Below are 23405 nucleotides of genomic sequence, written 5' to 3'. Positions count from 1 at the left end.
ACTATTCCCACTTGTAGTCCATGTGGATAGTAGAACAAGCAACAGTTGGAAAAACATTTTAAATAAAAGGGTGATGATCATTTTTGTGTCGACCATTGACATGTCTACCTTTTGACCATGTAGACATTAAACACTGTCTGCCTTTTACCTGTCGACCTTTTGACCATATTGACCTAATACCATGTTAACCATATAGGTTTGACCTATTGACTGTCGACCTAGACATTGGAACCCACTGAAATTACAGTAGGAGAAATGGTTCCTTGCTTGCAAAAGGTGGATCATCTATTTCACCCTGCGAGATACTTGAACGATGACCAGGCAGTGGCCAAAAGACCACAGGTGCAAGCGGATGTCACTATGGGGTCATTAAAGCCACTGGATGCCATCCCCGTAACTGGCAAAAAAAGTTTGCTTGCACCAGTGGGTATCTCACCTACAGATAGATAACCTCTCCCTCTGCAGGAGGTGATGGTACCATGAGTGCCCTCACATTCACGGCAACACCCTCTCCCTGCCCAGCTTCTCTATCTCTAATAGTGTGTACACACGGTGCGATATGCACTTAACTTTCATTACGATTTTGCCTATGTAGTCAAAATCGTAAGGAAAGTTAGTGCATATTGTACCGTGTGTACACAGCTTGTGATGCCGATGCGCGGTCCCGCGGGATCGGCATCACAAGAAAAAATAGACTGTGCAGGTAGCCCAACATTGACTATGCCCATCGTATAGTCAGTGTCGGGCTAACAGCACATTGCGCCGGGTGTACACGGCTTAAGCTAGACCTCCACTCTGACAGACCATCTACAGTTTGTGATGAAATATGCTTTGTAAAGTGTTGCGTAACATGGTGGCAAGGGCGTCTCTAGAGAGGAGGGGACCCGTGTGCAGACTCCGTGTGTAAGCCCCCTCCTCTCCCGGAGCCGTCGCGCCGCTGCTAGCGCTCTGAGCGCTGTAGACTCTGGCACAGTGCAAGAGTCTACAGTGCATGCGCAGGACTCCGAAAAATGGCCGCCGCAACATTTTTTCGGAGTCCTGCGCACCCATTATAGAAATGCCAATGCACGGTGGAGCTATATAAATAAATTATTATAACATACAAAACCTTAAATAAAAATTGTACTAAACTAAATTATCTGAACTTCACTGTGCTGAAGCCTTGTCTCTGCCCCCCTCCCCACCCACACCACGGTGTTCTATTAATTCATTAATTCCTGATTCATATTACTAGAGGCAAATCTACCATTTACCACAATGTGAAATTTCACAAAGATATTGTTAGATCGGAACAAGTTTCAGCTAGAAAGAACCCATCAAAATTCTTTTGGCTTGTGGGAAAACTTAAACCACAGGAGTAACAAAACAGTCTTTAAAGCTGGGCATACGCTATACAATTATCTTGCAGATCATCTGCTAGACCTGGCTGGTTGGAATTAAAATTTGGTAATAGATGAGAGCAAATGGCAATCGACCATTTGCTCCCAAACACTGGAAAATGGACAAAAATGGTCGTTCATACAAATTGATGAAATCAGTTTGATTTAACAAATTTAACCGAACAATCGTTTTTGTCAGTTTTCCAGCATTAGCTTTGGGAGGAAACTTTTGATTGTCATTTGCTCCCATACATTACCAGATTTGTGTTCCCAACAGACAGACTGGACAGATAAATCTTTAGGTGTGTACCCAGACTATGGGGGACATGTACTAAGCACTGTAAGCAGTGGTAAAAGTGGAGAAGTGAGCCAATGAAGAAGTTGCCCATGGCAACCAATCAGCATCGATGTAACATTTAGAATTTGCATACTATAAACATATACAGAGCAGCTGATTGGTTTCCATAGGTAACTTCTCCACTTTTATCACTGCTTAGTACATGTCCCCCTATATCTCCTCCTATTACTCCATATAATCTCTCCCTATAACTCCTCCTATTACTCCATATAATCTCTCTCTATGGGGCCGATTCAATTGTTTTACAATTGTTGCTCCGTTTAGGCGCCCAGTAGCCACTGGGCTGATATTTTATTCTTGCAACCTCCTTAGGTGCAAGAAAAAAATTGTGGGAACTAGGCACTTTGGCCATCCAAACGGGAGTTTGGATGCCCAAAGCAGGTAGTTTAGACGGGCTTAGCCGTTTTATGTGACTAAAAATGGTCTGTTTGGGCGTGACATGCGCGGTGTGCATGGGCGCCCAAACACAATTGAATAGTGACAATTGTTTGGGCATCTAAAAAGTCCTGTTTAGATGGGATCGTTAGACACCCAAAACAATTGAATCAGCCCGCATAACTCCTCCTATTATTCTATATATCCTTCCCTATAACTCCGCCTGCTACCCTATGTATCTGCCACTAATGGGGGCGTGGCCACCAACTGTAATATGTGAAGCAAAGGTCTCTTCTGGGCCCCATAGCAAAAAACATCCAGAAACGGCCCAGTGCAGTGTTCTACTCCTGATATTACACCATATATCCCTGAGTCAGTCACAAACTGCAATCTGCAGACCCTCAATGCTTCTTATGTACGCAGGTACTCCAACCTGTCCTCAGACCTTCACATAAACTCAAAATACATACCTACTTCAGATTTTCGGAAACTCTCTCATAAAGTCAACCTGCTCTAAGTTTTCCAGGTTTGTGAATGCAAGTAAAAAAAAAAAAGTCTCATAAAAGTCCAACCTAATAACACTTGAGGACCACCAACTTAAACTGTGAGGTGACATCGTGACTGTATTTATTACTTGTCACATTTGTTGTTTGAAATTTTTTATTACATTTTCTCAGAACATTTAGAAACATGTTGTCTTATAGAGGTACAACTTAAAAGTGTGAAGTACCTCCCATTATAAGTACATACCTGTCTCACAAATGTAATGGATTTCTCCCAAACTGCCCTACTGGATCCATCCAACCAGCTTCTGCAGTGAAGTGGCTAGGCTGGAGACCTGCTGACGCATTTCGCAAATGGCATGAATTACAGCCAGGATTGCTCTGCCTTTCTGTGCCCCTACACTTGGACACCCCACCCAGAGTCTCCTGCAGTGGAGGTTTGAAAAGGATGCAAGTATTTATAAGTACATGACCGAGGCCCAATCCCTGGGACTCATGAGGTGGCGAAAATTTCAAGTGCTTTTGCAGGAAGGAAACGGCCGTGCGCCCAACCCTTATTTTATCAAATAATCCCATTCTACAAAATTAATACTAGTTGCTGCATTTCAGTGCAAAACCAAGAAAGGCTCCCAAACCACTGCATCACACGGTGCAAACTGTTATGCACCTGCCGATGCGGCTATCTTGGCCAGCCAATCTGGATACCTATCCGTAAAACACAGGGCAACTGCACAAAAGCAGACGCCTGACATCACAACGGAGGATTTGTGGTATGGCTTTACACTCCTGTGGTTAGTAAATGAGCCTGCATATTTGTTTAGTATTGTGCACAGTTTATCAGACATTACAAAACAGGTAAGCATCTTGGCTAAGAAAGGTGGCGCTCACCTGGAAATAGGCACAGGGTGTTTGTCTTGGTTCTCGTTACATAACAGTTATGACATGTTTTTCTCTTTCATGTTATAATTTATTCCACACATTGACTCAACCTTTTCTCTCCTGTCCACCTAGCTTATACCAAAATGTAATCTCTCAGTTATTGTTCTATATAACCCAGGACCTAGGATGTAAATATGGATGCATCCCTGCTCTATAGCTAATGTATATCCCCTTCAATCTCACAGCACATGAAACCACAGACACCCCCTTCTCTCCAGCCCTCACCTGTTGTGTACACACCTTCATTCCTGCTGTCTGCCTGCCCTCCTCTGTCTGCACCACAGCTGGGGAATCCCAGGTGCAGTCAGCCATGCGGGCACATCTCTGTATGCTATCTCCCAGTGACAGATGTACTTCTAGAACTTAAAGAGTGATAAAGTGGAGAGTGATAAGGTGCCAGCCAATCAGCTCCCAACTGTCATTTTTCAAACCCAGCCTGTAACATGGCAGTTAGGAGCTGATTGGCTGTTACTTTTTCACTCTCCACTTTATTACTTTTCGAAGCTTAGTACATCTCCCCCCCCTAACCCTCCTTTATCCAATATATCACAGCATATACCCATTCCTGCAGGCAGAACCTTTACCAACCTGGCACCTCGGCTCTTCCTAATGAGCCACCCGCTCCCGTTCTGCAGCGCTCACCTCACTCTTACCCTGGAACCTGGGCCAGGCTAACTGTGGCTCTCCAGCTGATGAGGAACTACAAGTCGCAGCATGGCAGGCAGAGCATGCTGGGTATTGTGATCCCACAACAGGCTAGCCACCGAGAGCAGCAGTAACTCAGACAATGGGCAGCACTGTACATTCGCTTCTTGTATCCCAAGTTTCGGGACTTTGGATGCGCCTCCAGCACAGAGTTGTTTTAATGTATCTTTAACTATGGAAACACATTAGCAATATCTATCTATCTATATATTTATATCTTTATATGAGAGAGAGAGAGAGAGAGAGAGAGAGAGAGAGAGAGAGAGAGAGAGATAAAAAGAACTAAGGTATAGTACAGAATTATACCTGCAGATATCCTGTCCTTACCTTAGTCGCTTGCTGCCTACATCCAGCAGATGATGGGGTGGGTTTGGGGGGGCTATCCTTCTCTGTGCGCACCCAGCACCCAAACAACAGTCAGCACATGCAAATTCCACAGCAGAGTCTCCTCCACAGAGGTCCTTCACCCCGAGCACATAATCCTGGGAAGAGACCTGTAACTACAGGGGGTCCAGACAGGTCTGCTCCTTTCCTGAGCTGTACTCTGTGTCCTCTGCTCCAAGCCAGCATCTTAGAGACTTGTCAGCCTTCCCTCTCCCACTGCCAACCTGCCAGAGTGGGGGGTTTTTGGGGTGTGCTCACTACACCCATAATTCTCTCCCTCTCTCTCTCTTTCTCTCTCTCTTGCTTTCTCACTCCTTCCCCCCTCTTCTTGGAAAACAAAATCCAGATGTTTTCCTCTGCCTTTGGCTCTGGGACCTTCTGTGGGAGACCAAGGAGGGGCAGAGTTTAGGAAGAGAAAAAGGGTGGATAGTGGGAAAAGTGAAATAAAAAAACAACACCAGGCGGTGAGATGTGACCAAAGTGTCCTTTTTGGTGCTCAGCATTGGACATAGAGAGGAGGAGGACAGAGAGAACTCAGCCCTGACTCCCCCTCTCTGTCTCCACCTCCTTCTCCTGCAGACTCTGCAGCCTCCCCCTTTGTAGACACAGTCACTATTCTTTGCTATCTAACTAATTATGGAAACTGCAATTTCAACGCAGCTGCTATGATGGGGGGAGGGGCAGACTGCTTTTTTTTGGGATCTGTTGCAAGCAAGTTTTCCTGACCCGAGGTATAGTTTGGGGAAGGAAAACTTGCAGTGCGCATAGATCTGGTCAGTGTCAGGTTTAGCTCAGCCACAACTTGGTGACCTGCTGACAGCGACTTGTCTAGAGGATAAAGGGTCAGTGCTGTGTGACAGGAACTTGTCCCGGCAATAACATGATGAAAGGTGTTGTCCCCTCTACATTAAACAAAGCAGTTATGGTTCATCAGCTGAGTGTAGTGGAACTACAAGTCCATGCATGCCTTAGCTGCACTTGGTTGGTATGATATGCTGGGATTTGTAGTCACACTGTAATTAATGGTTACAAGATACCTAAGCCAGGTAGAAACTCTTCCATAGTCACTGGTAACTTTTATTATGGTAAGTTTGTTTTATGTCATTTTATCTATCTATCTATCTATCTATCTATCTATCTATCTATCTATCTATCTATCTATCTATCTATCTATCTATCTATCTATCACTCTGTCTGTCTATCTGTGATGCTTTTACAAGGCTGACGTATCATATCAGTTACCTAAAATGATCCCTATTCATAACAGCTCTGCTAATGCCTGGGGAAACCCACTGTAGATTCATGTTTGTTAAACATAATGTGTATTGCTAACTCATGTTATCAGAAATAATCAGTGCGGTTTTTGTTTGCAGTTTAGTTTCTATACAGTACTCATGTATTTTGAGATCAGTAGAAGAGATTGCCACTTAGTAGATAATAATAATAATAATAATACAGTAGGTTTAAGTTCACAGTATTATCATTACTGCGTGATTGCATATTCTGCTTCAATGACTGCTTATTAGAATGGGTTGGTGCTGGTAGATTGATGTTTGGGGTCCCGGAGGTCACCATACCGACCCCTAGATCCCGGACTCCACATTGCCAGCAGGGCAGTATGGGTGTCGTGAATACCCAGGAGTGAGAATAGGCCCTGTTAGTGGGCATGCCGACTGTCGGGCTTTCACCCACTCTAGAATCCGTAACCTATATCTCAGTGACATCACTGGTCATTGTAGAGCCTGGGCATCTAATAATAATAATACATTGTAGTCCTGTAGTAGTCACTGTACATAATCCTGCCTAGGGCCACCAATTTATATATTTATGCTTTGATTTCAGATTTAGCATTTAATTTTTGTAATCGGTGTTTGTTAACCAATTATAGTTGTTTTTTTTGTCTTTAGACCCCTTTAATGGTTTGTTTTCACACATCTGCAGCTTTAAATTAACCCTGCAACCTTTCTGTCTTCAATCTCTGTTTTTCACCTATGTTTTTAGATCATCTAAGCAGAGTTTATTAGCATGGCCCTTGGATACGACATGGTTCTGCCTTATGCGCAGAGCCAATTTATGTTGTATCCAAGGGCAAGAGGTAAACAGCTGCCAATATGATAACATATAAGAGTATAAAATAATATATAGAACTCACTGCAAAAAAAACCCATAGTTCAGTCGTAAAGTTAGACAATACACTTACTAGAGATTAAGGGGTCTAGTCATAAAGCAGAGGAAAGTCCTGTTTTACGGAAAACAGAGCTTTTCTCTGCTTTGGGCTATTTACAGAGAGGGTTCCTGACTTCTACAGCGGCACCACCCCTCCGTGCTTGAATCACATCACCATACTTTTGCTTTCCACTTATCCATAAATTTCAGATTCACCATCTCAGGATGGCATTGTTTGAACTTTGGCGTGGAAATGGCAGGGAAGCTCAGTGCTTTCCTGCTCTCTGTGCGGCACCCAGCGCTAGCTCAGCCTCCTGTTCTCCCTGAAGCCTCCTGGAAGCTCAACCAGCAGCACATGTGCAGAAGGGACCTGTTGGCTTCGCGGAGGTGAGCGCTGGTGAAGACTGCATCGCTGGAGCCCAGAATACTGGATCACATCGCCGGAAAGGTGATTGTACATGAATTGCTACTTACCAAAACTCTATATCGCGTCGAACTGGGCTCTACACACATACCGATCCGCCGTCGAGCTGCCCGACGGCGGATACAGCCAACGGGTGACCCAGCGGCGGGAGGAGTGAAGTTCCTTCACTCCCCCGTCACCTGACTCCATAGCACTGCACGCTAATATGGACAATCTCGTCCATATTGGCCTGCATGCATAAGCGACGGGGCACCAACGATTAGTGTGTAGGGCCCATAAGTGATAAGTAACAATTCACTTTTCCTTTTATAGACCCCTAAGGAGACAGATGAACAAAAACATAGCTAGGAAGAAATACAAAGGCCCATCAAAATAAATAAATCTGTGGCACAGGATGAAGGAACAGCCCCATGTGACAATAACGTTTGTAGGGTATAATTTCTAGCAATGTCCTAAGGCGTCTGTAAACATGGCCCCGATTCTTTATGAAGAGGAACAGCGGAACTGGGATCATTCATAGAAGCATTACAGCCACAAAGGAAGTCTATTGTCATCTCTGCCAGCAATGGTGTAATGTGGGTGCGCGCAGTCCTGGACCAAGCCTCTCCAGAGTAAGCTATGCAATATAACTCACATTAAGTTGAACTGTTCCAGGGTATTAACTGCAGTAATTTACCACAAAATAGCCTCACATAAGTGATGAATTGAATAATAACATATGTTTCCGAATTGGCGTGTCTGTTGGGATGATTTTACTCCGTGTGAAACACTAGGAAATCTGGGGAATTTTCCTGTTGCGTAAAATTGTAAATAAAGTTTGACCATCTCGAAATAAAAATGAAAACAGTGTTCCAGGCCACCCTTTTGCGTTTATTTTGTATACTTTTTATGTCAGTTTTATGTGTGCTCTGGGCCTAATTCAGGTTGGATCGAAATACGCGATCCAACAGCAAAAACTAGCAGAGGATGTGGGCGCTGCCTGTCAATCAGGCAGAGGCGTTCGCGGGGCGCAGGTGTGTGTAGGGGGTGTGGCGGCAATGCTACGTTTCCCAGGTGGGTACGGAACGATAAAGGGGCGTGACGGGAGCGTGATCGAGGCGGCTGCGATCAGAAAAATTGAAGCGGGCCTCCTGTGGGCGCAGCCAGGCTTCGCCAACCAGAGGCTACCTCCTTTTTTGTGATCACGCTCCGTGGTCAAGGGGAGGAGACAGCTGATAGCGTTCTGGGCGGCCTTGCCCTGTGATGGGCGGCCGCCAGCATGCGATCCAAAGGATTGCAAATTCTGCTACTTAGCAGAACTTGCAACCCTTTCTGAATCAGGTCCCCTGTCCGGCGCTATGGATAACTTTGGCACCTTTATGTCACAGTTAAATTAATTGGCTGATTACTGATGACTCTGCAGCATGGTTTATGCACTACAGAGACTGCTTCTAGTGGCCTGGCTTATCTATTGATAGCATCAGCCAGTGATTCCAGCAGTCACTAATTTAATAGAGAGCAATCTGGAGCTTAATTTTTAACAGGTACTAAAACAAGACAAACTGATATCAAGGACTTGTGCCTGTGGCTGGCCTTGGCTGTACCACGGCATTAATGTAACTCTTTCACGGCTGGTGCTAGGCAGGCCAATCTAGCGGGTCGCTCACTTCACCCGCGGTTCGCTCAGCACACATCTCTCCCCACATCTGCCAGTGAGTACTGGCCTTTACAGTATTTTAAATGCCTTTTACTGTTGCAATTATTCCATATAACATCCCATATTTAGCTGTATTTATTATGCCGTACTTTATAACCCTGTCCACAGTACTCTTTTCTTCTACTCTGTACAACCCATACTTTGTAACGCTCCAATTTTGATGAAACAACCCCCATTTGTCTTGCAATTTTCAGGAAGTTGCATGGGAGGAATTTCCCCTGCTGAGCACAGCGTAGGCAGGTGCCTCCTATGCATGTGACAATGAATTAATGAATGTTTTTGTAGGAGGGGAGGGCGCTCACCACATCAGAAGTGCTAAGCCAGGGGTGGCCAACCAGTCAGAGACAAAGAGCTAAGAAATCTTGTTAGGTACATCAAAGAGCCGACTTCGAGCCGAAGGCGCACTTGCAAAAATGGGGTGTGACCTTGTGCCTGCTAGGCCACGCCCCTGGTATAAAATACATTGAAAAAGCCAGATCCAACATAAAATAAGTGAAAAGGCCAGATCCGCATAAAATATATTGAAAAGCCAGATTCACATAATACACTTCAGTTCCCCCATGTGTCACTCCAGCCAGCACCCGCCTGTGTCACTCCAGCCAGCTCCCCCATGTGTATTTGGCTCCCTCAGTTCTCAGTCTACGTAGTGCTGCTGCATGTCTGGCTGGAGTGCAGCGGTTTACAGATCTCTTGTGGTCACGTGACTTTGAGTGTTGGGAGCCACATTTGAATGAAGAAAGAGCCACATGTGGCTCAAGAGCCACGCGTTGGCCACCACTGTGCTAAGCATACCCTTTTAGTGATGGGGCCACGCCCACTATGATGTAGCCACGCCCCCTGTTTCTTAGTTTACTAATGTTAGGAGCTACTATAGGCTCTTCCTACAACTCTTTATATTGCTCCCTATACTTCCTCTTATTACCTCATATATGACCTGATGTAGAGTTGGATGTAAGTGGTGCATTTAAATTGTGCTCTGTTTTACTGCACACCTGTAGTTAGTTTGCATCAGAGTCGCTTCATAAGTAGAGTCTGATGTATCATGTCACGTTTACAACTGCTTGAATTTAGAAAGGTGGGCAAGTGTACCTAAAGTAGAAGAGTGATGTGGTGTATTGGTTGCAGCTGCTTCACCCCTGGTGCAGGATATGTGTCTGTGATCATTATCTCTCACTTGGACCTTGCAATTATATTTCTCTTACATCCTAGAGGATGCTGGGGTCCATATTAGTACCATGGGGTATAGACGGGTCCACCAGGAGCCATTGGCACTTTAAGAGTTTAACAGTGTGGGCTGGCTCCTCCCTCTATGCCCCTCCTACCAGACTCAGTTTAGAAAATGTGCCCGGAGGAGCCGGTCACAGCTAGGGGAGCTCTACAGAGCTTCTTTAGAAAAGTTTATTTTAGAGTTTGTTATTTTTTTTTAGAAAAGTTTATTTTACAGTTTGTTATTTTACAGGGAGGCTGCTGGCAACAGCCTCCCTGCATCGAGGGACTGAGGGGGGGGGAGCAGTGTCCGCTCTGCGGGGTCTGAGCCACTGTCTCCGCTGTGGAAACGCTCACCCCAGCAGCATGCCGCCACCCGCTTACAGTGCTGAAGTGTGGCGAGTGAGTCACCGACCCCCCTAGCAAGCGGGGGGGCCGTGTGAAGATGGCGGCTACAGGGTAGTAGCGCAGTACTAACTGCACTCCGGGGGCTCAGCGGTACTTGGTGTGGCGCTGTGAGGGGAGCCCTGAGCCGGCGCCTTAACCCTACACTGACCAGAAAGCCTGTGGGGGTCCGCGGATCTCAGCCAGCACAAAATCCTCAGGCTAATATAATCTTGGAAGAGCGGGAAGACAGCGCCATTAAGGGGGCGGAGCTTCTCCTCAGAGCGGACCCAGCAGTGTTCAGCACCATTTTCCTGCCTGCAGACACGCTGTCAGTGGAAGAGCAGTCCCTCCAGATCACCTCCAACTATCTGTACGGTACCAGGGGGTTGTAGAAGGGAGGGGAGGCTGTGTAAAGACTGTGTCACTTATACCCCTTTTACACTCGCATGAAAATCCCGGGATATTGCACGTGAACGCGCATCATCCCGGGTTTTTTGTCAGTGTGAAAGGGTACAGGGACAATTTCCCGGGTCGAGCATCCCGGGATTTCAACCCAGGTCTCGACCAGGGTTGAATCCGGGACCGTCCCGGGAAGCTGGGTAGTGTGAAAGGGCCCGTCCCGGGATTCACTACCCGGGACTGTTAAAAGGCCTCCGATTGGAGCTTTCATGGGCTCAGAAAAGATTATGTCATCTTTCAGAGCCCAGGGGAGCATCCTGGATGCGTGTGAGGAAGGCAGCATGGCGACCTGGACAGACCAGGAGGTTAGAGAGTTGCTGAGCATTAGGGGAGAGGAGGAAATAATGAGGCAGATCACAGGCACAGTTAAAGATGCAGTGATTTATAAAAACATCTCCAAGATGCTGGAAGCCAGGGAAATCATCCGCACACAGCAGCAAGTGTTAAACAAAATGAAAACTCTTAAAAAGCAGTTTCTGAAGGTGCATGACAACAACAGGAAAAAGAGCGGTGTTGGCCGTATCTACTGGCAGTACTATGACATCTGTGCCAATATCTTTGGAAACACAGCTATATGCAGTCCGGTGAGTCTGTCTTCCAGTTCACAGTACACTGCTACAGAAGGCACTCCAGAAGAGACACAGACAAGCAGTGACGTCTGTCCGTCATCACCGTTGTTAATTGACGACACACCTGAGGACAGCGACACATCCTCCCAGCCGTCCATAAACACATCCAGAAACGACGACAGCATAACTGCAACCATTAAAGACGTCGTGGATGCTCAGACCAGTGACAGTGGGACTGTACAAAGTGCCGTCACCGTCACCCTAACTTTACAGAAAAACAGTAAGTACATGTTTAGAAATTAACACTCATAGCACAAATCTACAATTGTTAATCATCCGGTTATGTGTGTAGTATGAGTGGCCAGTGTGGCAGCAGCGTGGCGAGCGCAAATGAGCCCATTGCAGGATCACTGCGCTCATCACGCTGCTGGCACGGTGGCACGCTTTGCAATTTTTGCCCCCACCCAGGGGGGCTTTGCATTTTTATAAATAGTTCAATGTTGCAGAGTAGCTAGTGTGTAGGTGGATTAATGCCACAAACACATGTTTGCTAACGCTGCTATTTTTATATACGCTCATTTTGTATTTCTTCTCTTCACAGTTTACACTGTACCGCCTAGAAGGAAGAAACTGAGCAAAGCGGAGCAAGTGGCTAAAGCCATGTCAAATGTCATGGTCGACCAACTCCGAGAGATGGACGCTACAATGTCCGCACAGGAGGATGCAAGGCTCGACAGGTTTCTAGAGGCAGAACGCCAAATGCATGATGCATTTCTTTCCCAAGTCATGACAATGCAGGAACGCATGAGTAGAGAGCAGTATGACCGGCACAGGGAAATGCACCAAATGAACATGGCGTTCTATGAGCGTATGAGCAATACCTCAAGAGCACCAATCCAACACCACAACTCACAATACCCTGAGCAGGGTTTTTCATCATTTAATCCTGGCCCATACTATGCCCCAAATACTGCACCATCTAGCGCGCAAAGCACAGAGTTTACTGTATTGCGCAATTTGCCGTGAAACACAGTGAATTTCTTATTGTTGTTATTTGTTGTTAAATAACCACAGTGTGGTCAGTGTTTATGCACAACTGTTTGTGCATTCTTTAATTTTTTTTCTATGTTCTGTTTTGTATAGTGTCTACATTAAAGCACTTTTTTTTTTTTTTACACAGTAATAATATACTGCAGGGACACTGTGGTTTATGGTGTTGTATCTACAAGCCTACCAGTGTTTTTTTTTTATCTTTTATGCCACTCAAAACTTGATTGCAAATCTATGCATAACATTCCCACTTGTGCGTAACAGTAGACCATGTTTTCAGTGTTTTCTACATTGTTTCTCCATATATACACAGTTGCTGGCAATGTGGTTTTTTTTTTGGAAAATCATAAATATTGAAACCAAAGATCAAAGGTGGAATACAAAATAAAAAAAATGTAATTCACCAAACATGTTGTGCTGATTCTTAAACACTATTGTACCAGTGCTGCAAGGTTGGACGTAATAGTGTGGCGTATTTGTTCTGCAGCGGAGTTTGAGGCAGTCCCAAACAAAGCACCTTCCACATGTGGGTTCATAACCTCAGGGTCCAGCACAGTCCACTCAGGAAGGAATACCTAATTTTTCAGTTCACAAATTTATAGTGTCCAAGGTCATTGTCCAAGTTCCACCTCATCAGTTGAACAAAGGTTACTAGTCGAACCTTTTTGTGGTTCCGAAGCCGGATGGTTCAGTCAGTCCAATTCTGAACTTAAAATCTTTGAACCCTTATCTCAGGGACTTCAAATTCAAAATGGAGTCTCGGAGAGCAGTTATCTCAGGACTGACGGAGGGGGAGTTCCTGGTGTCCCTGGACATCAAGGATGCGTACCTCCACATTCCCATTTGGTCGCCGCATCAGGCTTATCTCAGGTTTGCACTGTTAGACGATCACTATCCGTTTCAGGCACTGCCGTTCGGTCTCTCCACAGCACAGAGGGTCTTCACCAAGGTGATGGCAGAGATGATGGTTCTCCTCCGCAAGCAGGGGGTGAACATAATTCCATATCTGGACGATCTGCTGATCAAGGCATAGTCCAGGGAGAAGTTGTTAAGATCCATTGCTCTCACGACACATCTGCTCAAGGAGCACGGTTGGATCCTGAACCTTCCAAAGTCTCATCTGGAGCCAACAAGGAGGCTGTCTTTCCTGAGGATGATCCTCGACACGGAGGTGCAGAGGGTGTTTCTACCGGTGGAGAAAACGGTGATTCAGACCATGGTCCGGGATGTCTTGAAGCCTGCCCGGGTATCCGTTCATCAGTGCATCCACCTTCTGGGGAAGATGGTTGCCTCCTATGAGGCTCTGCAGTACGGAAGGTTTCATGCTCGATCCTTTCAACTGGATCTCTTGGACCAGTGGTCAGGATCTCACCTACATATGCACCAGAGGATACGTCTGTCACCGAAAGCCAGGATTTCACTCCTCTGGTGGCTGCAACTACCACACCTTCTGGAAGGACGAAGGTTCGGAGTTCAGGACTGGATCCTTCTGACCACGGATGCAAGTCTAAGAGGTTGGGGAGCAGTCGCTCAAGGGGAAACCTTCCAAGGAAGGTGGTCAAGTCAAGAATCCCTTCTTCCGATAAACATCCTGGAGCTAAGAGCCGTATATATAACGGCTTTCTTCAAGATGCACACCTCCTGCAGGATCAGGCTGTTCAGGTGCAGTCAGACAACTTGACCACAGTGGCCTACATAAACCGACAAGGCGGAACGAAGAGCAGGGCTGCAATGTCAGAGGTGACAAGAATCCTCCTCTGGGCAGAAAGGCACGCTGTGGCGATGTCAGCGATCTTCATTCTGGGAGTAGACCACTGGGAAGCGGACTTCCTCAGCAGACACGATCTCCATCCAGGAGAGTGGGGCCTCCACCCGGAGGTGTTCGAGGAGGTAACTGGTTGGTGGGGGGGGTTCCTCACATAGACATGATGGCCTCCCACCTCAACAAGAAGCTGCGGAGGTACTGTTCCAGGTCGAGAGACTCACAGGCAGTGGCGGTGGATGCACTAGTAACACCGTGGGTGTTCACGTCAGTGTATGTGTTCCCTCCACTTCCTCTAATTCCAAAAGTTCTACAACTGATAAAAAGAACAAAGGTTCTGGCAATCCTCATTGCTCCAGACTGGCCAAGGAGGGCTTGGTACGTGGATCTGCTGGATCTATTGCTGGAAGATCCAAGGCCTCTTCCTCTTTGGGAGGATCTTCTACTGCAGGGGCCGTTCGCTTATCAAGACTTACCATGGCTACGTTTGACAGGATGGCGGTTGAGCGCCAGATCTTAGCTCGGAAGGGTATTCCGAGCGAGGTTATTCCTACCCCGATACAGGCTAGGAAGGGGCTAACGTCTAAACATTACCATTGAATTTGGAAAAAATGTGTCTTGGTGTGAATCCAAGAAATTTCCTGCGGTGGAGTTTCAACTTGGACGGTTTCTCCTTTTCCTGCAAGCAGGTGTGGATATGGGCCTGAGTTTGGGCTCCATCAAGGTCCAGATCTCAGCTTTATCCATTTTCTTCCAGAAACAATTGGCTGTCCTCCCTGAGGTCCAGACCTTTTTGAAAGGGGTTCTGCACATCCAGCCTCCCTTTGTGGCACCAACGGCACCCTGGGATCTTGATGTGGTGTTACAGTTCCTGCAATTGGATTGGTTTGAGCCTCTACCGGAGGCTGAAATCAAATTTCTCACGTGGAAGGCGGTCACTTTGTTGGCCTTAGCTTCTGCACGACGTGTGTCGGAATTGGGGGCTTTGTCCTGTAAAAGTCCCTATCTGGTCTTCCATGAAGATAGGGTGGAACTCAGGACTCGTCCACAGTTCCTTCCTAAGGTTGTGTCGGCTTTTCATATCAACCAACCTATTGTGGTGCCAGTGGCTACTGACTCCTCAATTGCTTCAAAGGCCTTAGATGTTGTGAGGGCTTTGAAGATTTATGTGAAGAGGACGGCTCATCATAAAAAATCGGACTCTCTGTTTATCCTCTATGATCCCAAGAAAATTGGGTGTCCTGCTTCTAAGCAGTCGATTTCACGCTGGATCAGGTTCACCATCCAGCATGCATATTCTACGGCAGGATTGCCGTGTCCAAAATCTGTTAAGGCCCACTCTACTCGTAAGGTGGGTTCTTCCTGGGCAGCTGCCCGGGGTGTCTCGGCTATGCAGCTTTGCCGAGCAGCTACTTGGTCGGGGTCAAACATGTTTGCTAAGTTTTACAAGTTCGATACTTTGGCCTCTGATGACCTCAAGTTTGATCAAGCAGTTTTGTAGGAGCCTTCGCGCTCTCCCTCCCGTTCTGGGAGCTTTGGTACATCCCCATGGTACTAATATGGACCCCAGCATCCTCTAGGACGTAAAATAAAATAGGATTTTAATTACCTACTGGTAAATCCTTTTCTCGTAGTCCGTAGAGGATGCTGGGCGCCCGCCCAGCGCTTCATTTTCCTGCAGTGGTTATTTAGTTCAGTACTGCCTGGTTCCTAGGTAAGTTCTGCATTCTTTACTGTTTCAGTACTGTTTCAGCTGTTGCTGAGTTTATCCAGCCTGTTGGCCGGATTTGCCTTGTTGTATGAGCTGGTATGAATCTCGCCACTATCTGTGTATTTCCTTCCCTCGAAGTATGTCGTCTCCTCGGGCACAGTTTCTAGACTGAGTCTGGTAGGAGGGGAATAGAGGGAGGAGCCAGATCACACTGTTAAACTCTTAAACGGCTCCTGGTGGGCCCATCTATACCCCATGGTACTTATATGGACTATGAGAAATGGATTTACCGTTTTTTTTTGTGTTTTTTTTAAGTACCATCGCTGCCCAATACCCCCCCCCCCTTCCGAAAAGTGTGCGGTACTGGGCTGCCATCAGAAATTGTGTGGCATGGGCTGCCAGAATAGGTAGGGCCCGTCATCTTCCTCTCCCACTGCTGGTTGCTGGTCCCAGGAGAAGGCAGCAGGACATCATTTGGCACCCCTAGGCACGACCGCAGCACCATCACAGAGAAGGAGCCTGGGGCAGGCAGCGATGGAGAGACAGTGCCAGTAGGATTTCATATTTGGAGCCAGCTGCGAGCCAGTTGGAACTTGCAGACCGACAGTCAGTCAGGAATTGCCGCTCCTGATTGGCTGCCAATGCATGAGCTCAGATTGGCTTGCGGCCGACACCAAATTCAAAATGCCGCTGGCACTGTCCCTCTATAGCTGTCTGCAGTGTGCTCCAATGCACATGGCTGCCATCCGAGCCCCCTCGCGGTCTGGCCTCAGTCTTTAGTCCCCCCCTTATGGCAGCCCTGGTAAGATCCCACTTAAACATAAAACTGGTATGGGACTATTAACATGTTGCTAAATTCCACCCCACCCATAAAACATAAGGACCTATCCCAAGCACATCCCATATGCGGCAGGTGTGGGGTGGTAGACCCACTGTAATAAATAGAACTAGTGTGCCGTTACTGCATGATACACTTGGAGCATGATTTATAGCCGTACGCAAACCCGATGGCGGGGTGCACTGCGCATGTGCAGAACGGGTCCTGTGTTATGGCCCATTGGGCCATGCTATGTTGTTGCATGATTGGCATGCTGCAGCTGCTTGCGGGCGGGACGGGGGTGGTGACAGGGACTGGTTACTGTTCCCAATCCTAGTCCACGTGGATGGTAAGCTATGAAAAAGTTGAAACAAATGAAAACAACAAAACAAAAACTTGTGTTGACCATATCTATGTGACCATTGTCATGTCGACCATTTGAACCTGTCGACCTTAAGCAAGGTCAACCTTTTACATGTCATCCTATTGCATACTTGCCTACCTGACCCTCTCCATGAGGGAGAAAATGCTCTGTTCCTGGACTTTCCTGGTAATGTATGATTACCATCACCTGTGGTGAAACACCTTTCTTATCAATTAACTAGCTCACCACAGGTGATGGCAATCATACATTACCAGGAAAGTCCAGGAACAGAGCATTTTCTCCCTCATGGAGAGGGTCAGGTAGGCAAGTATGACCTATTGACCATGTTGACCTTTGTACCTGTCGACCTATCATCCGGATATCGTCCATTGAGCCTTTAATATAGTTATATTTACCTGTCTTTTACTTTCACTCTGTAAGTTGATATTTGGCTCTGCAGTGTGTGTAATTACAGCACTTTCCTTTTCAGGTTGCCGTATGACATATGGTAAACGCTGCATTTAAGAGATTAACAGGAATCAGCCTCGTCATTTACCTCCATCCTTTTTGATACACCCCCCCTCCCTCCCCCCTTCCCAGGCTCGTAGTTGCGTCTCATCATGTGGAAGTAACATGTCCTGACAATGCCCCAGTTCCCATAATGGCTCCTACTGGATTTACAGCAAAGGGAAACACACTATTAACTTTTTATTTATCCTTATTAAAATGTATCATTTTCATCTCGCTGTATCATTCTGTCAGCAGCGTTGTTGCCGTTGCTTGTTTTGGCTCCTGCTATTTGTTGTATTTCTCTAGCAGTGCTGCTCATGTTGATTGCTATGTATTATGTACAGCAGCTGTTGTTTCAGTACTGCTATCGACTAGAGCACAGGTTCTCAAACTCGGTCCTCAGGACCCCACACGGTGCATGTTTTGCAGGTCTCCTCACAGAATCACAAGTGAAATAATTAGCTCCACCTGTGGACCTTTTAAAATGTGTCTGTGAGTAATTAATACACCTGTGCTCTTGCTGGGTTACCTGCAAAATATGCACTGTGTGGGGTCCTGAGGACCGAGTTTGAGAACCCCTGGACTAGAGAAAGGGGCAGTGACTTTACAAGCTGAATCAGTATTGGGCCACGGGGAGACCTGATGAGGCATGGTATACTGGGAGCCTGCCCAAGCCCCAGGGTCGGACTGGCCCACAGGGCTACAGGAGAAACCCCCGGTTGGCCCCACTACCTGAGGACCCGCCTCTTTCTCTAGGGATCAGATTCAGTCTGTGCACTTGAATTACACATTATACATATGAGGTGTACTACGTTATACCGACACTCGGGATCCTGGCGCCCAGCATATCGGCACCAGTATCCCGACCGCCGGAATGCCGGCAGCGTGGTGAGTGCAAAAGAGCCCCCTTGCGGGTCTGCTGCGCTCGCCATGATGCGGGCACAGTGGCGCGCTATTTATTCTCCCTCCAAGGGTGTCGAGGACACCCCAAGAGGGAGAATAGTTGTTGGTATCCCTGCGCCGGTATGCTGAGCGTCGGGATCCCAACAGCCGGGATATCGCGTGCCTCCCATACATATGTTATATTATACTGCACGGGACTATATATTTTCTACAGTGCATTAATCTGGTATATTTTCATGCATGGATGGAATAGATTTATAAAGGGGCCTTGACAATACACTTTCTAATGGTTAGCCAAGCCTCTGTGTTGGCTAGCCACACTCCCTGTGGAGACTGGCCACACCCCTAAGTAAGGGCCCGTGCCACTGCATTCCCCAGGTGGGCCCTTCATGCCCCAATCCGACACTGCTAAGCCACATTGCAAATACTAAGGCTCTCTTTACATGCTGCAGGGGCCATTTCCACATCATATTGGGGGAGTGGCTGGACCCCACTGGGAGACTCTGGATCATGGGTGGGCAGATGGCCCCTCGTCAGTCTGAGCCCCATACACAGGTACCCCATGTAGCTAGCCCTGATTGAGCCTATCAGTTTACTAGGAAGTAGTGACATCATTGAGACCAAATATCTATTCACACTAATCTGTATGTAATCAATACAGAGACTACTACGTGAATTCTGTACTTGTGAACTACTTTACCAAAGCTGCCTTGGAGAGATCCAGGGCCTGAAATGTCTAGATGGGAGGGGTGTAGGCGTGCACTGTAAATCATGTCGCTATGGCCCCTCCTCTGCAAAATAATGAGCTATGTCAACATATTCATAGTAAATCTGTTTGTCATGTTCCCCGCCTACCTTACCTAAGTATCTGGATGCGGTTGGTGTTTGTTTAACACCCCGTGGGTGCTGACAAAACTTTTACATTTGCAAGCCTTGTGGAAATTCTAGGAGAATATGAAGATATGCTTAATATGGTACATTATTCTTATACACCTGTATTAAGCATGTGACAATAGTTTATATTTAGCATGTTTATATAAGCATGTACAGTAACAACTGCATATATAAGACATTCATTGCACCAGTTCTATTTACATAGTGGGGAATGAACCATCACAATTCAGTAGAAACCAGTGAAACCAGTCAGACACTCATTGGAGACAGTTACTCTGTGGAGGCAGACAGTTTCTGGAGGCAGATACTTTATGGAGGCAGATACTTTATGGAGGTAGACACTTTATGGATGCAGACACTTTAGAGGTAGACACTTTATGGATGCAGACACTTTGGAGGTAGACACTTTGGAGGTAGACACTTTAGAGGTAGACACTTTAGAGGTAGACACTTTATGGAAGCAGACACTTTGGAGGTAGACACTTTATGGAGGCAGACACTTTATGGAGGTAGACACTTTGGAGCTAGACACTTTATGGAGGCAGATACTTTGGAGGTAGACACTTTATGGAGGCAGACACTTTATGGAGGTAGACACTTTGGAGGTAGACACTTTATGGAGGCAGATACTTTGTGGAGGTAGACACTTTATGGAGGCAGACACTTTATGGAGGCAGACACTTTAGAGTTAGACACTTTATGGATGCAGACACTTTGGAGGCAGACACTTTAGAGGTAGACACTTTATGGAGGCAGACACTTTGTGGAGACCGATACTTTGTGGAGACCGATACTTTGTGGAGACAGACACTTTGTGGAGGCAGACACTTTGTGGAGATAGATACTTTGAAGGCAGACACTTTGTGAAGGCAATTATTTTGGAGGCAGACACTTTGTGGAGGCAATTATTTTTGGGGCAGACACTTTGTGGAGGCAGATACAGTACCTTTGAGGCAGACACTTTGTGGAGGCAGTTACTTTGTACATATGCTTCCAAGGAAATCTCATGCACACATATGTGCTGTATGGGTCTAATTCATGTTTGTACGCAAATTCAATTGCGATTCTCTTGGCTACAGAGCAGTTAATGTTAGCGAGTGAAGCTACCGTCCTGAAATGAAAAGAGATACCAATCGGAGTTATTGTAAACTCACTGTGATCACAGCACATGCGCAGTCTACCAATATTCGCTCTGTTGCGTGATAATCGGTCATTCAAACAGCTCAAGCACACTAGGCAACCATGAAAATGTAAATGACAGCATTTTACTTGCAGTCCAATCACCAGCATCTAACTACATAAACGTGGCTGTTTTATGCTCATTGGGCCTCATCCTGTTGCAGTGCTTCCAATGTAGTAGAATCTATGTCAGAATGAGGGCATGCCCACAGCAGTACAAACATAATTGATCTGGATTAATCCTCTGTATAGCGGCTATTGATTGTAATCCTGTGTTTCAGGTCACTTCTCCATCAGTGATTTAAGAAATAATTAAAAACCATCGGAGTAGAATGTCTACTGACAGCAAAATTATACTTATCGATGTCGATGCCAGGAGCAACAACTGAGATGGCCCCATTCCTTACACACTGACAGAACCATATGTGCATAGACATCCATGCAGAAACCTGGCTAATCTCCCCCAGGAGGGTGTTATGTCCGGGATGGCGAGAGATGCTTCTATTCTGTGGCCATGGTCCTGGTGGACTCCTGAAGATGGGAGATCCCCCAAACACATTGGGTCTGATTCAGAGGTGGATATAGATGTGTCACCGGCTGCGTCTTTTGGCGTTCATCCGTCTGCTGCTTTATGCAGTTATTATATAGGGCCAGCATATTCCATTGTGCTTTACAATTGGTTCTTTACTGTAATGTATCTCCTGAAAACACGACCACTCACCAGGGCCGGTTCTAGCCCTTGTGGCGCCCCGGGCGAAAAATAGGGGCATGGCTTCATACAGAGGCGTGGTCAGTTACGCCCCCTGTAGAGTTGTGCCCCCATGTGTGCCCCCTGTAGAGTAGCACCGCTTACAAAAAAAAAAAAAAATGAACTATCCCCGCTCCCGATTCCCGACCGCTGCAGACCTGCGCCGCTCCTCTCCTCGAATCTATGGGAGAGATGTCAGGACGTCTCTCCCATAGCACAGCATAGATAGACACTAGAGGTCAATTATGACCCCTAGCGTCTGTGCCAGTCCCACAATGCTGTGCGGTGCGCAATGACGTCATCGCGTACCGCACAGCAAAGGTCCTCTCCACGAAGGGAAACTAGACAGGTAGCGTCTAGTAACCTTCACAGCGGGGGGCACTGCCAAAAGTAGCGGATCTTGCCATGGTCGGGCGTCCTCCGGGCAGCGACGGCGCCCTACGCAAGGCGGCGCTCCGGGCAAAAGTCCTGCTTGCCCGTGCAAGATCCGCTACTGCCACTCACATACAAAGGGGGGATGCATGTTCCAACTTTATTCATGCTGAAGGAATTGTGCTCACAATAATTCATATACACAAATAAAGTACTATCCCGACAGTAATATCCTCATCCCTGCAATAATATGCACAGGCCTGTGTAATAAACATTTGTATATCGTCATGGGTAAATATTTACATTACACAAGCTGTACACAGAGTTCTTGGTTGCTTACTATTATTAGGCAGTTCCATTAAAATGACACTCTAATACGAATGACGTAAGTCCCTGTCTCCAGAGTTTTTTACTCACATACTCCACTTAATAATGAACTGGAACCATTTCAACCAAAACATATGAACCTGCCCAAAACTAGCCGGTATCCGTTTGGATGGTCAACAGTGTTAAGGTCGACAGTCATTAGGTCGACCACTATTGGTCGACATTGACATGGCCAACATGAACATATGATCGACACATGAAAATGGTCGACACATGACAGGTCGACATGGCTTTTTTGTAACTTTTTCATACTTTACCATCCATGTGGACTAGAATTGGGAACGGTAACCTGTGCCGAGCGAAGTGGTTGCGGAGCGAGGTACCTTGCCCGCAGCACGAGCCATGCAAGGGGACGCGGTACACTAATTGGGGTTCCTGGTCATGTTATGGAAAAAAATTACACCAAAAACAGTAAAAAAAAAAAATCCATGTCGGCCTTTTCATGCATCGACCAGTCCCGTGTCGACCATTTTCATGTGTTGACCATATGTCCATATTGACCATGTCCATGTTGACCAATAGTGGTCTACCTAATGAATGTCGACCTTGACATTGTCGACCATTCATACCGGAACCAAACTAGCCAACGTCCTCCGTTCTTCTGGGTCTGAAGAGACTACTCGATTTTAGGGTGCTCCCTTAGAACAAATTGCAGCTTTAAATCTTGTGGCTAAATCCAGGGCCGGCAAGAGAAATCTTGGGGCCCGGTACACCAATTTCTCCGGGGCCCCCCACCCTGCCTTGACTCCCCCCCCCCTTATAAAGTACAAAGTCGCTGTAAAAAAATTATATATATATACACACACACACACACACACACACACATACTGTATATATATATATATATATATATATATAAAATATACAGTATATATATTATAATTTATACATATATATATACACACACACACATATATATATATATATATATATATATGGTCCTTGTATGAGCGGCATACAAGGACCATATACAGTTACACAGATGCAGATCTGAGGGGAGGGCACCGGAGCAAGGTGAACAGAAGTCCGGAGTGCCAGGGACATTTTTTGCATATATATATATATATATATATATATATATATATATATACACACACACACATAGAACTCACCATACACACATTTATATAGAATAATATGGCAGTACCTTGACATAGT

At 46.3% G+C, this 23405-nt stretch overlaps 1 protein-coding gene and 1 long non-coding RNA gene across 2 annotated transcripts in view; one reads left to right on the top strand and one right to left on the bottom strand.

The window, feature by feature from the left end:
* The window catches only part of S1PR2 (sphingosine-1-phosphate receptor 2), a 64740-nt gene extending 59567 nt beyond the window's left edge, over positions 1-5173 (bottom strand). The window contains exon 1 of the mRNA XM_063931479.1: positions 4587-5173. The gene's annotated coding sequence lies outside the window, so the exon portion shown is untranslated. The remainder of the gene's footprint in view (positions 1-4586) is intronic.
* Positions 5174-6984: 1811 nt separating this feature from the next.
* Positions 6985-8082, top strand: LOC134934862 (uncharacterized). Its single transcript, XR_010179829.1, has 2 exons — positions 6985-7257; positions 7546-8082. It is a non-coding gene; the product is annotated as an uncharacterized LOC134934862 (long non-coding RNA).
* The last annotated feature ends 15323 nt before the right edge of the window (positions 8083-23405 follow it).

Source organism: Pseudophryne corroboree, chromosome 6, assembly GCF_028390025.1.
Source record: "Pseudophryne corroboree isolate aPseCor3 chromosome 6, aPseCor3.hap2, whole genome shotgun sequence".
Lineage (NCBI taxonomy): Eukaryota > Metazoa > Chordata > Amphibia > Anura > Myobatrachidae > Pseudophryne > Pseudophryne corroboree.
The sequence above is the reverse complement of the archived record's forward strand: the minus strand, read 5'-3'. Positions and strand labels throughout refer to the sequence as shown.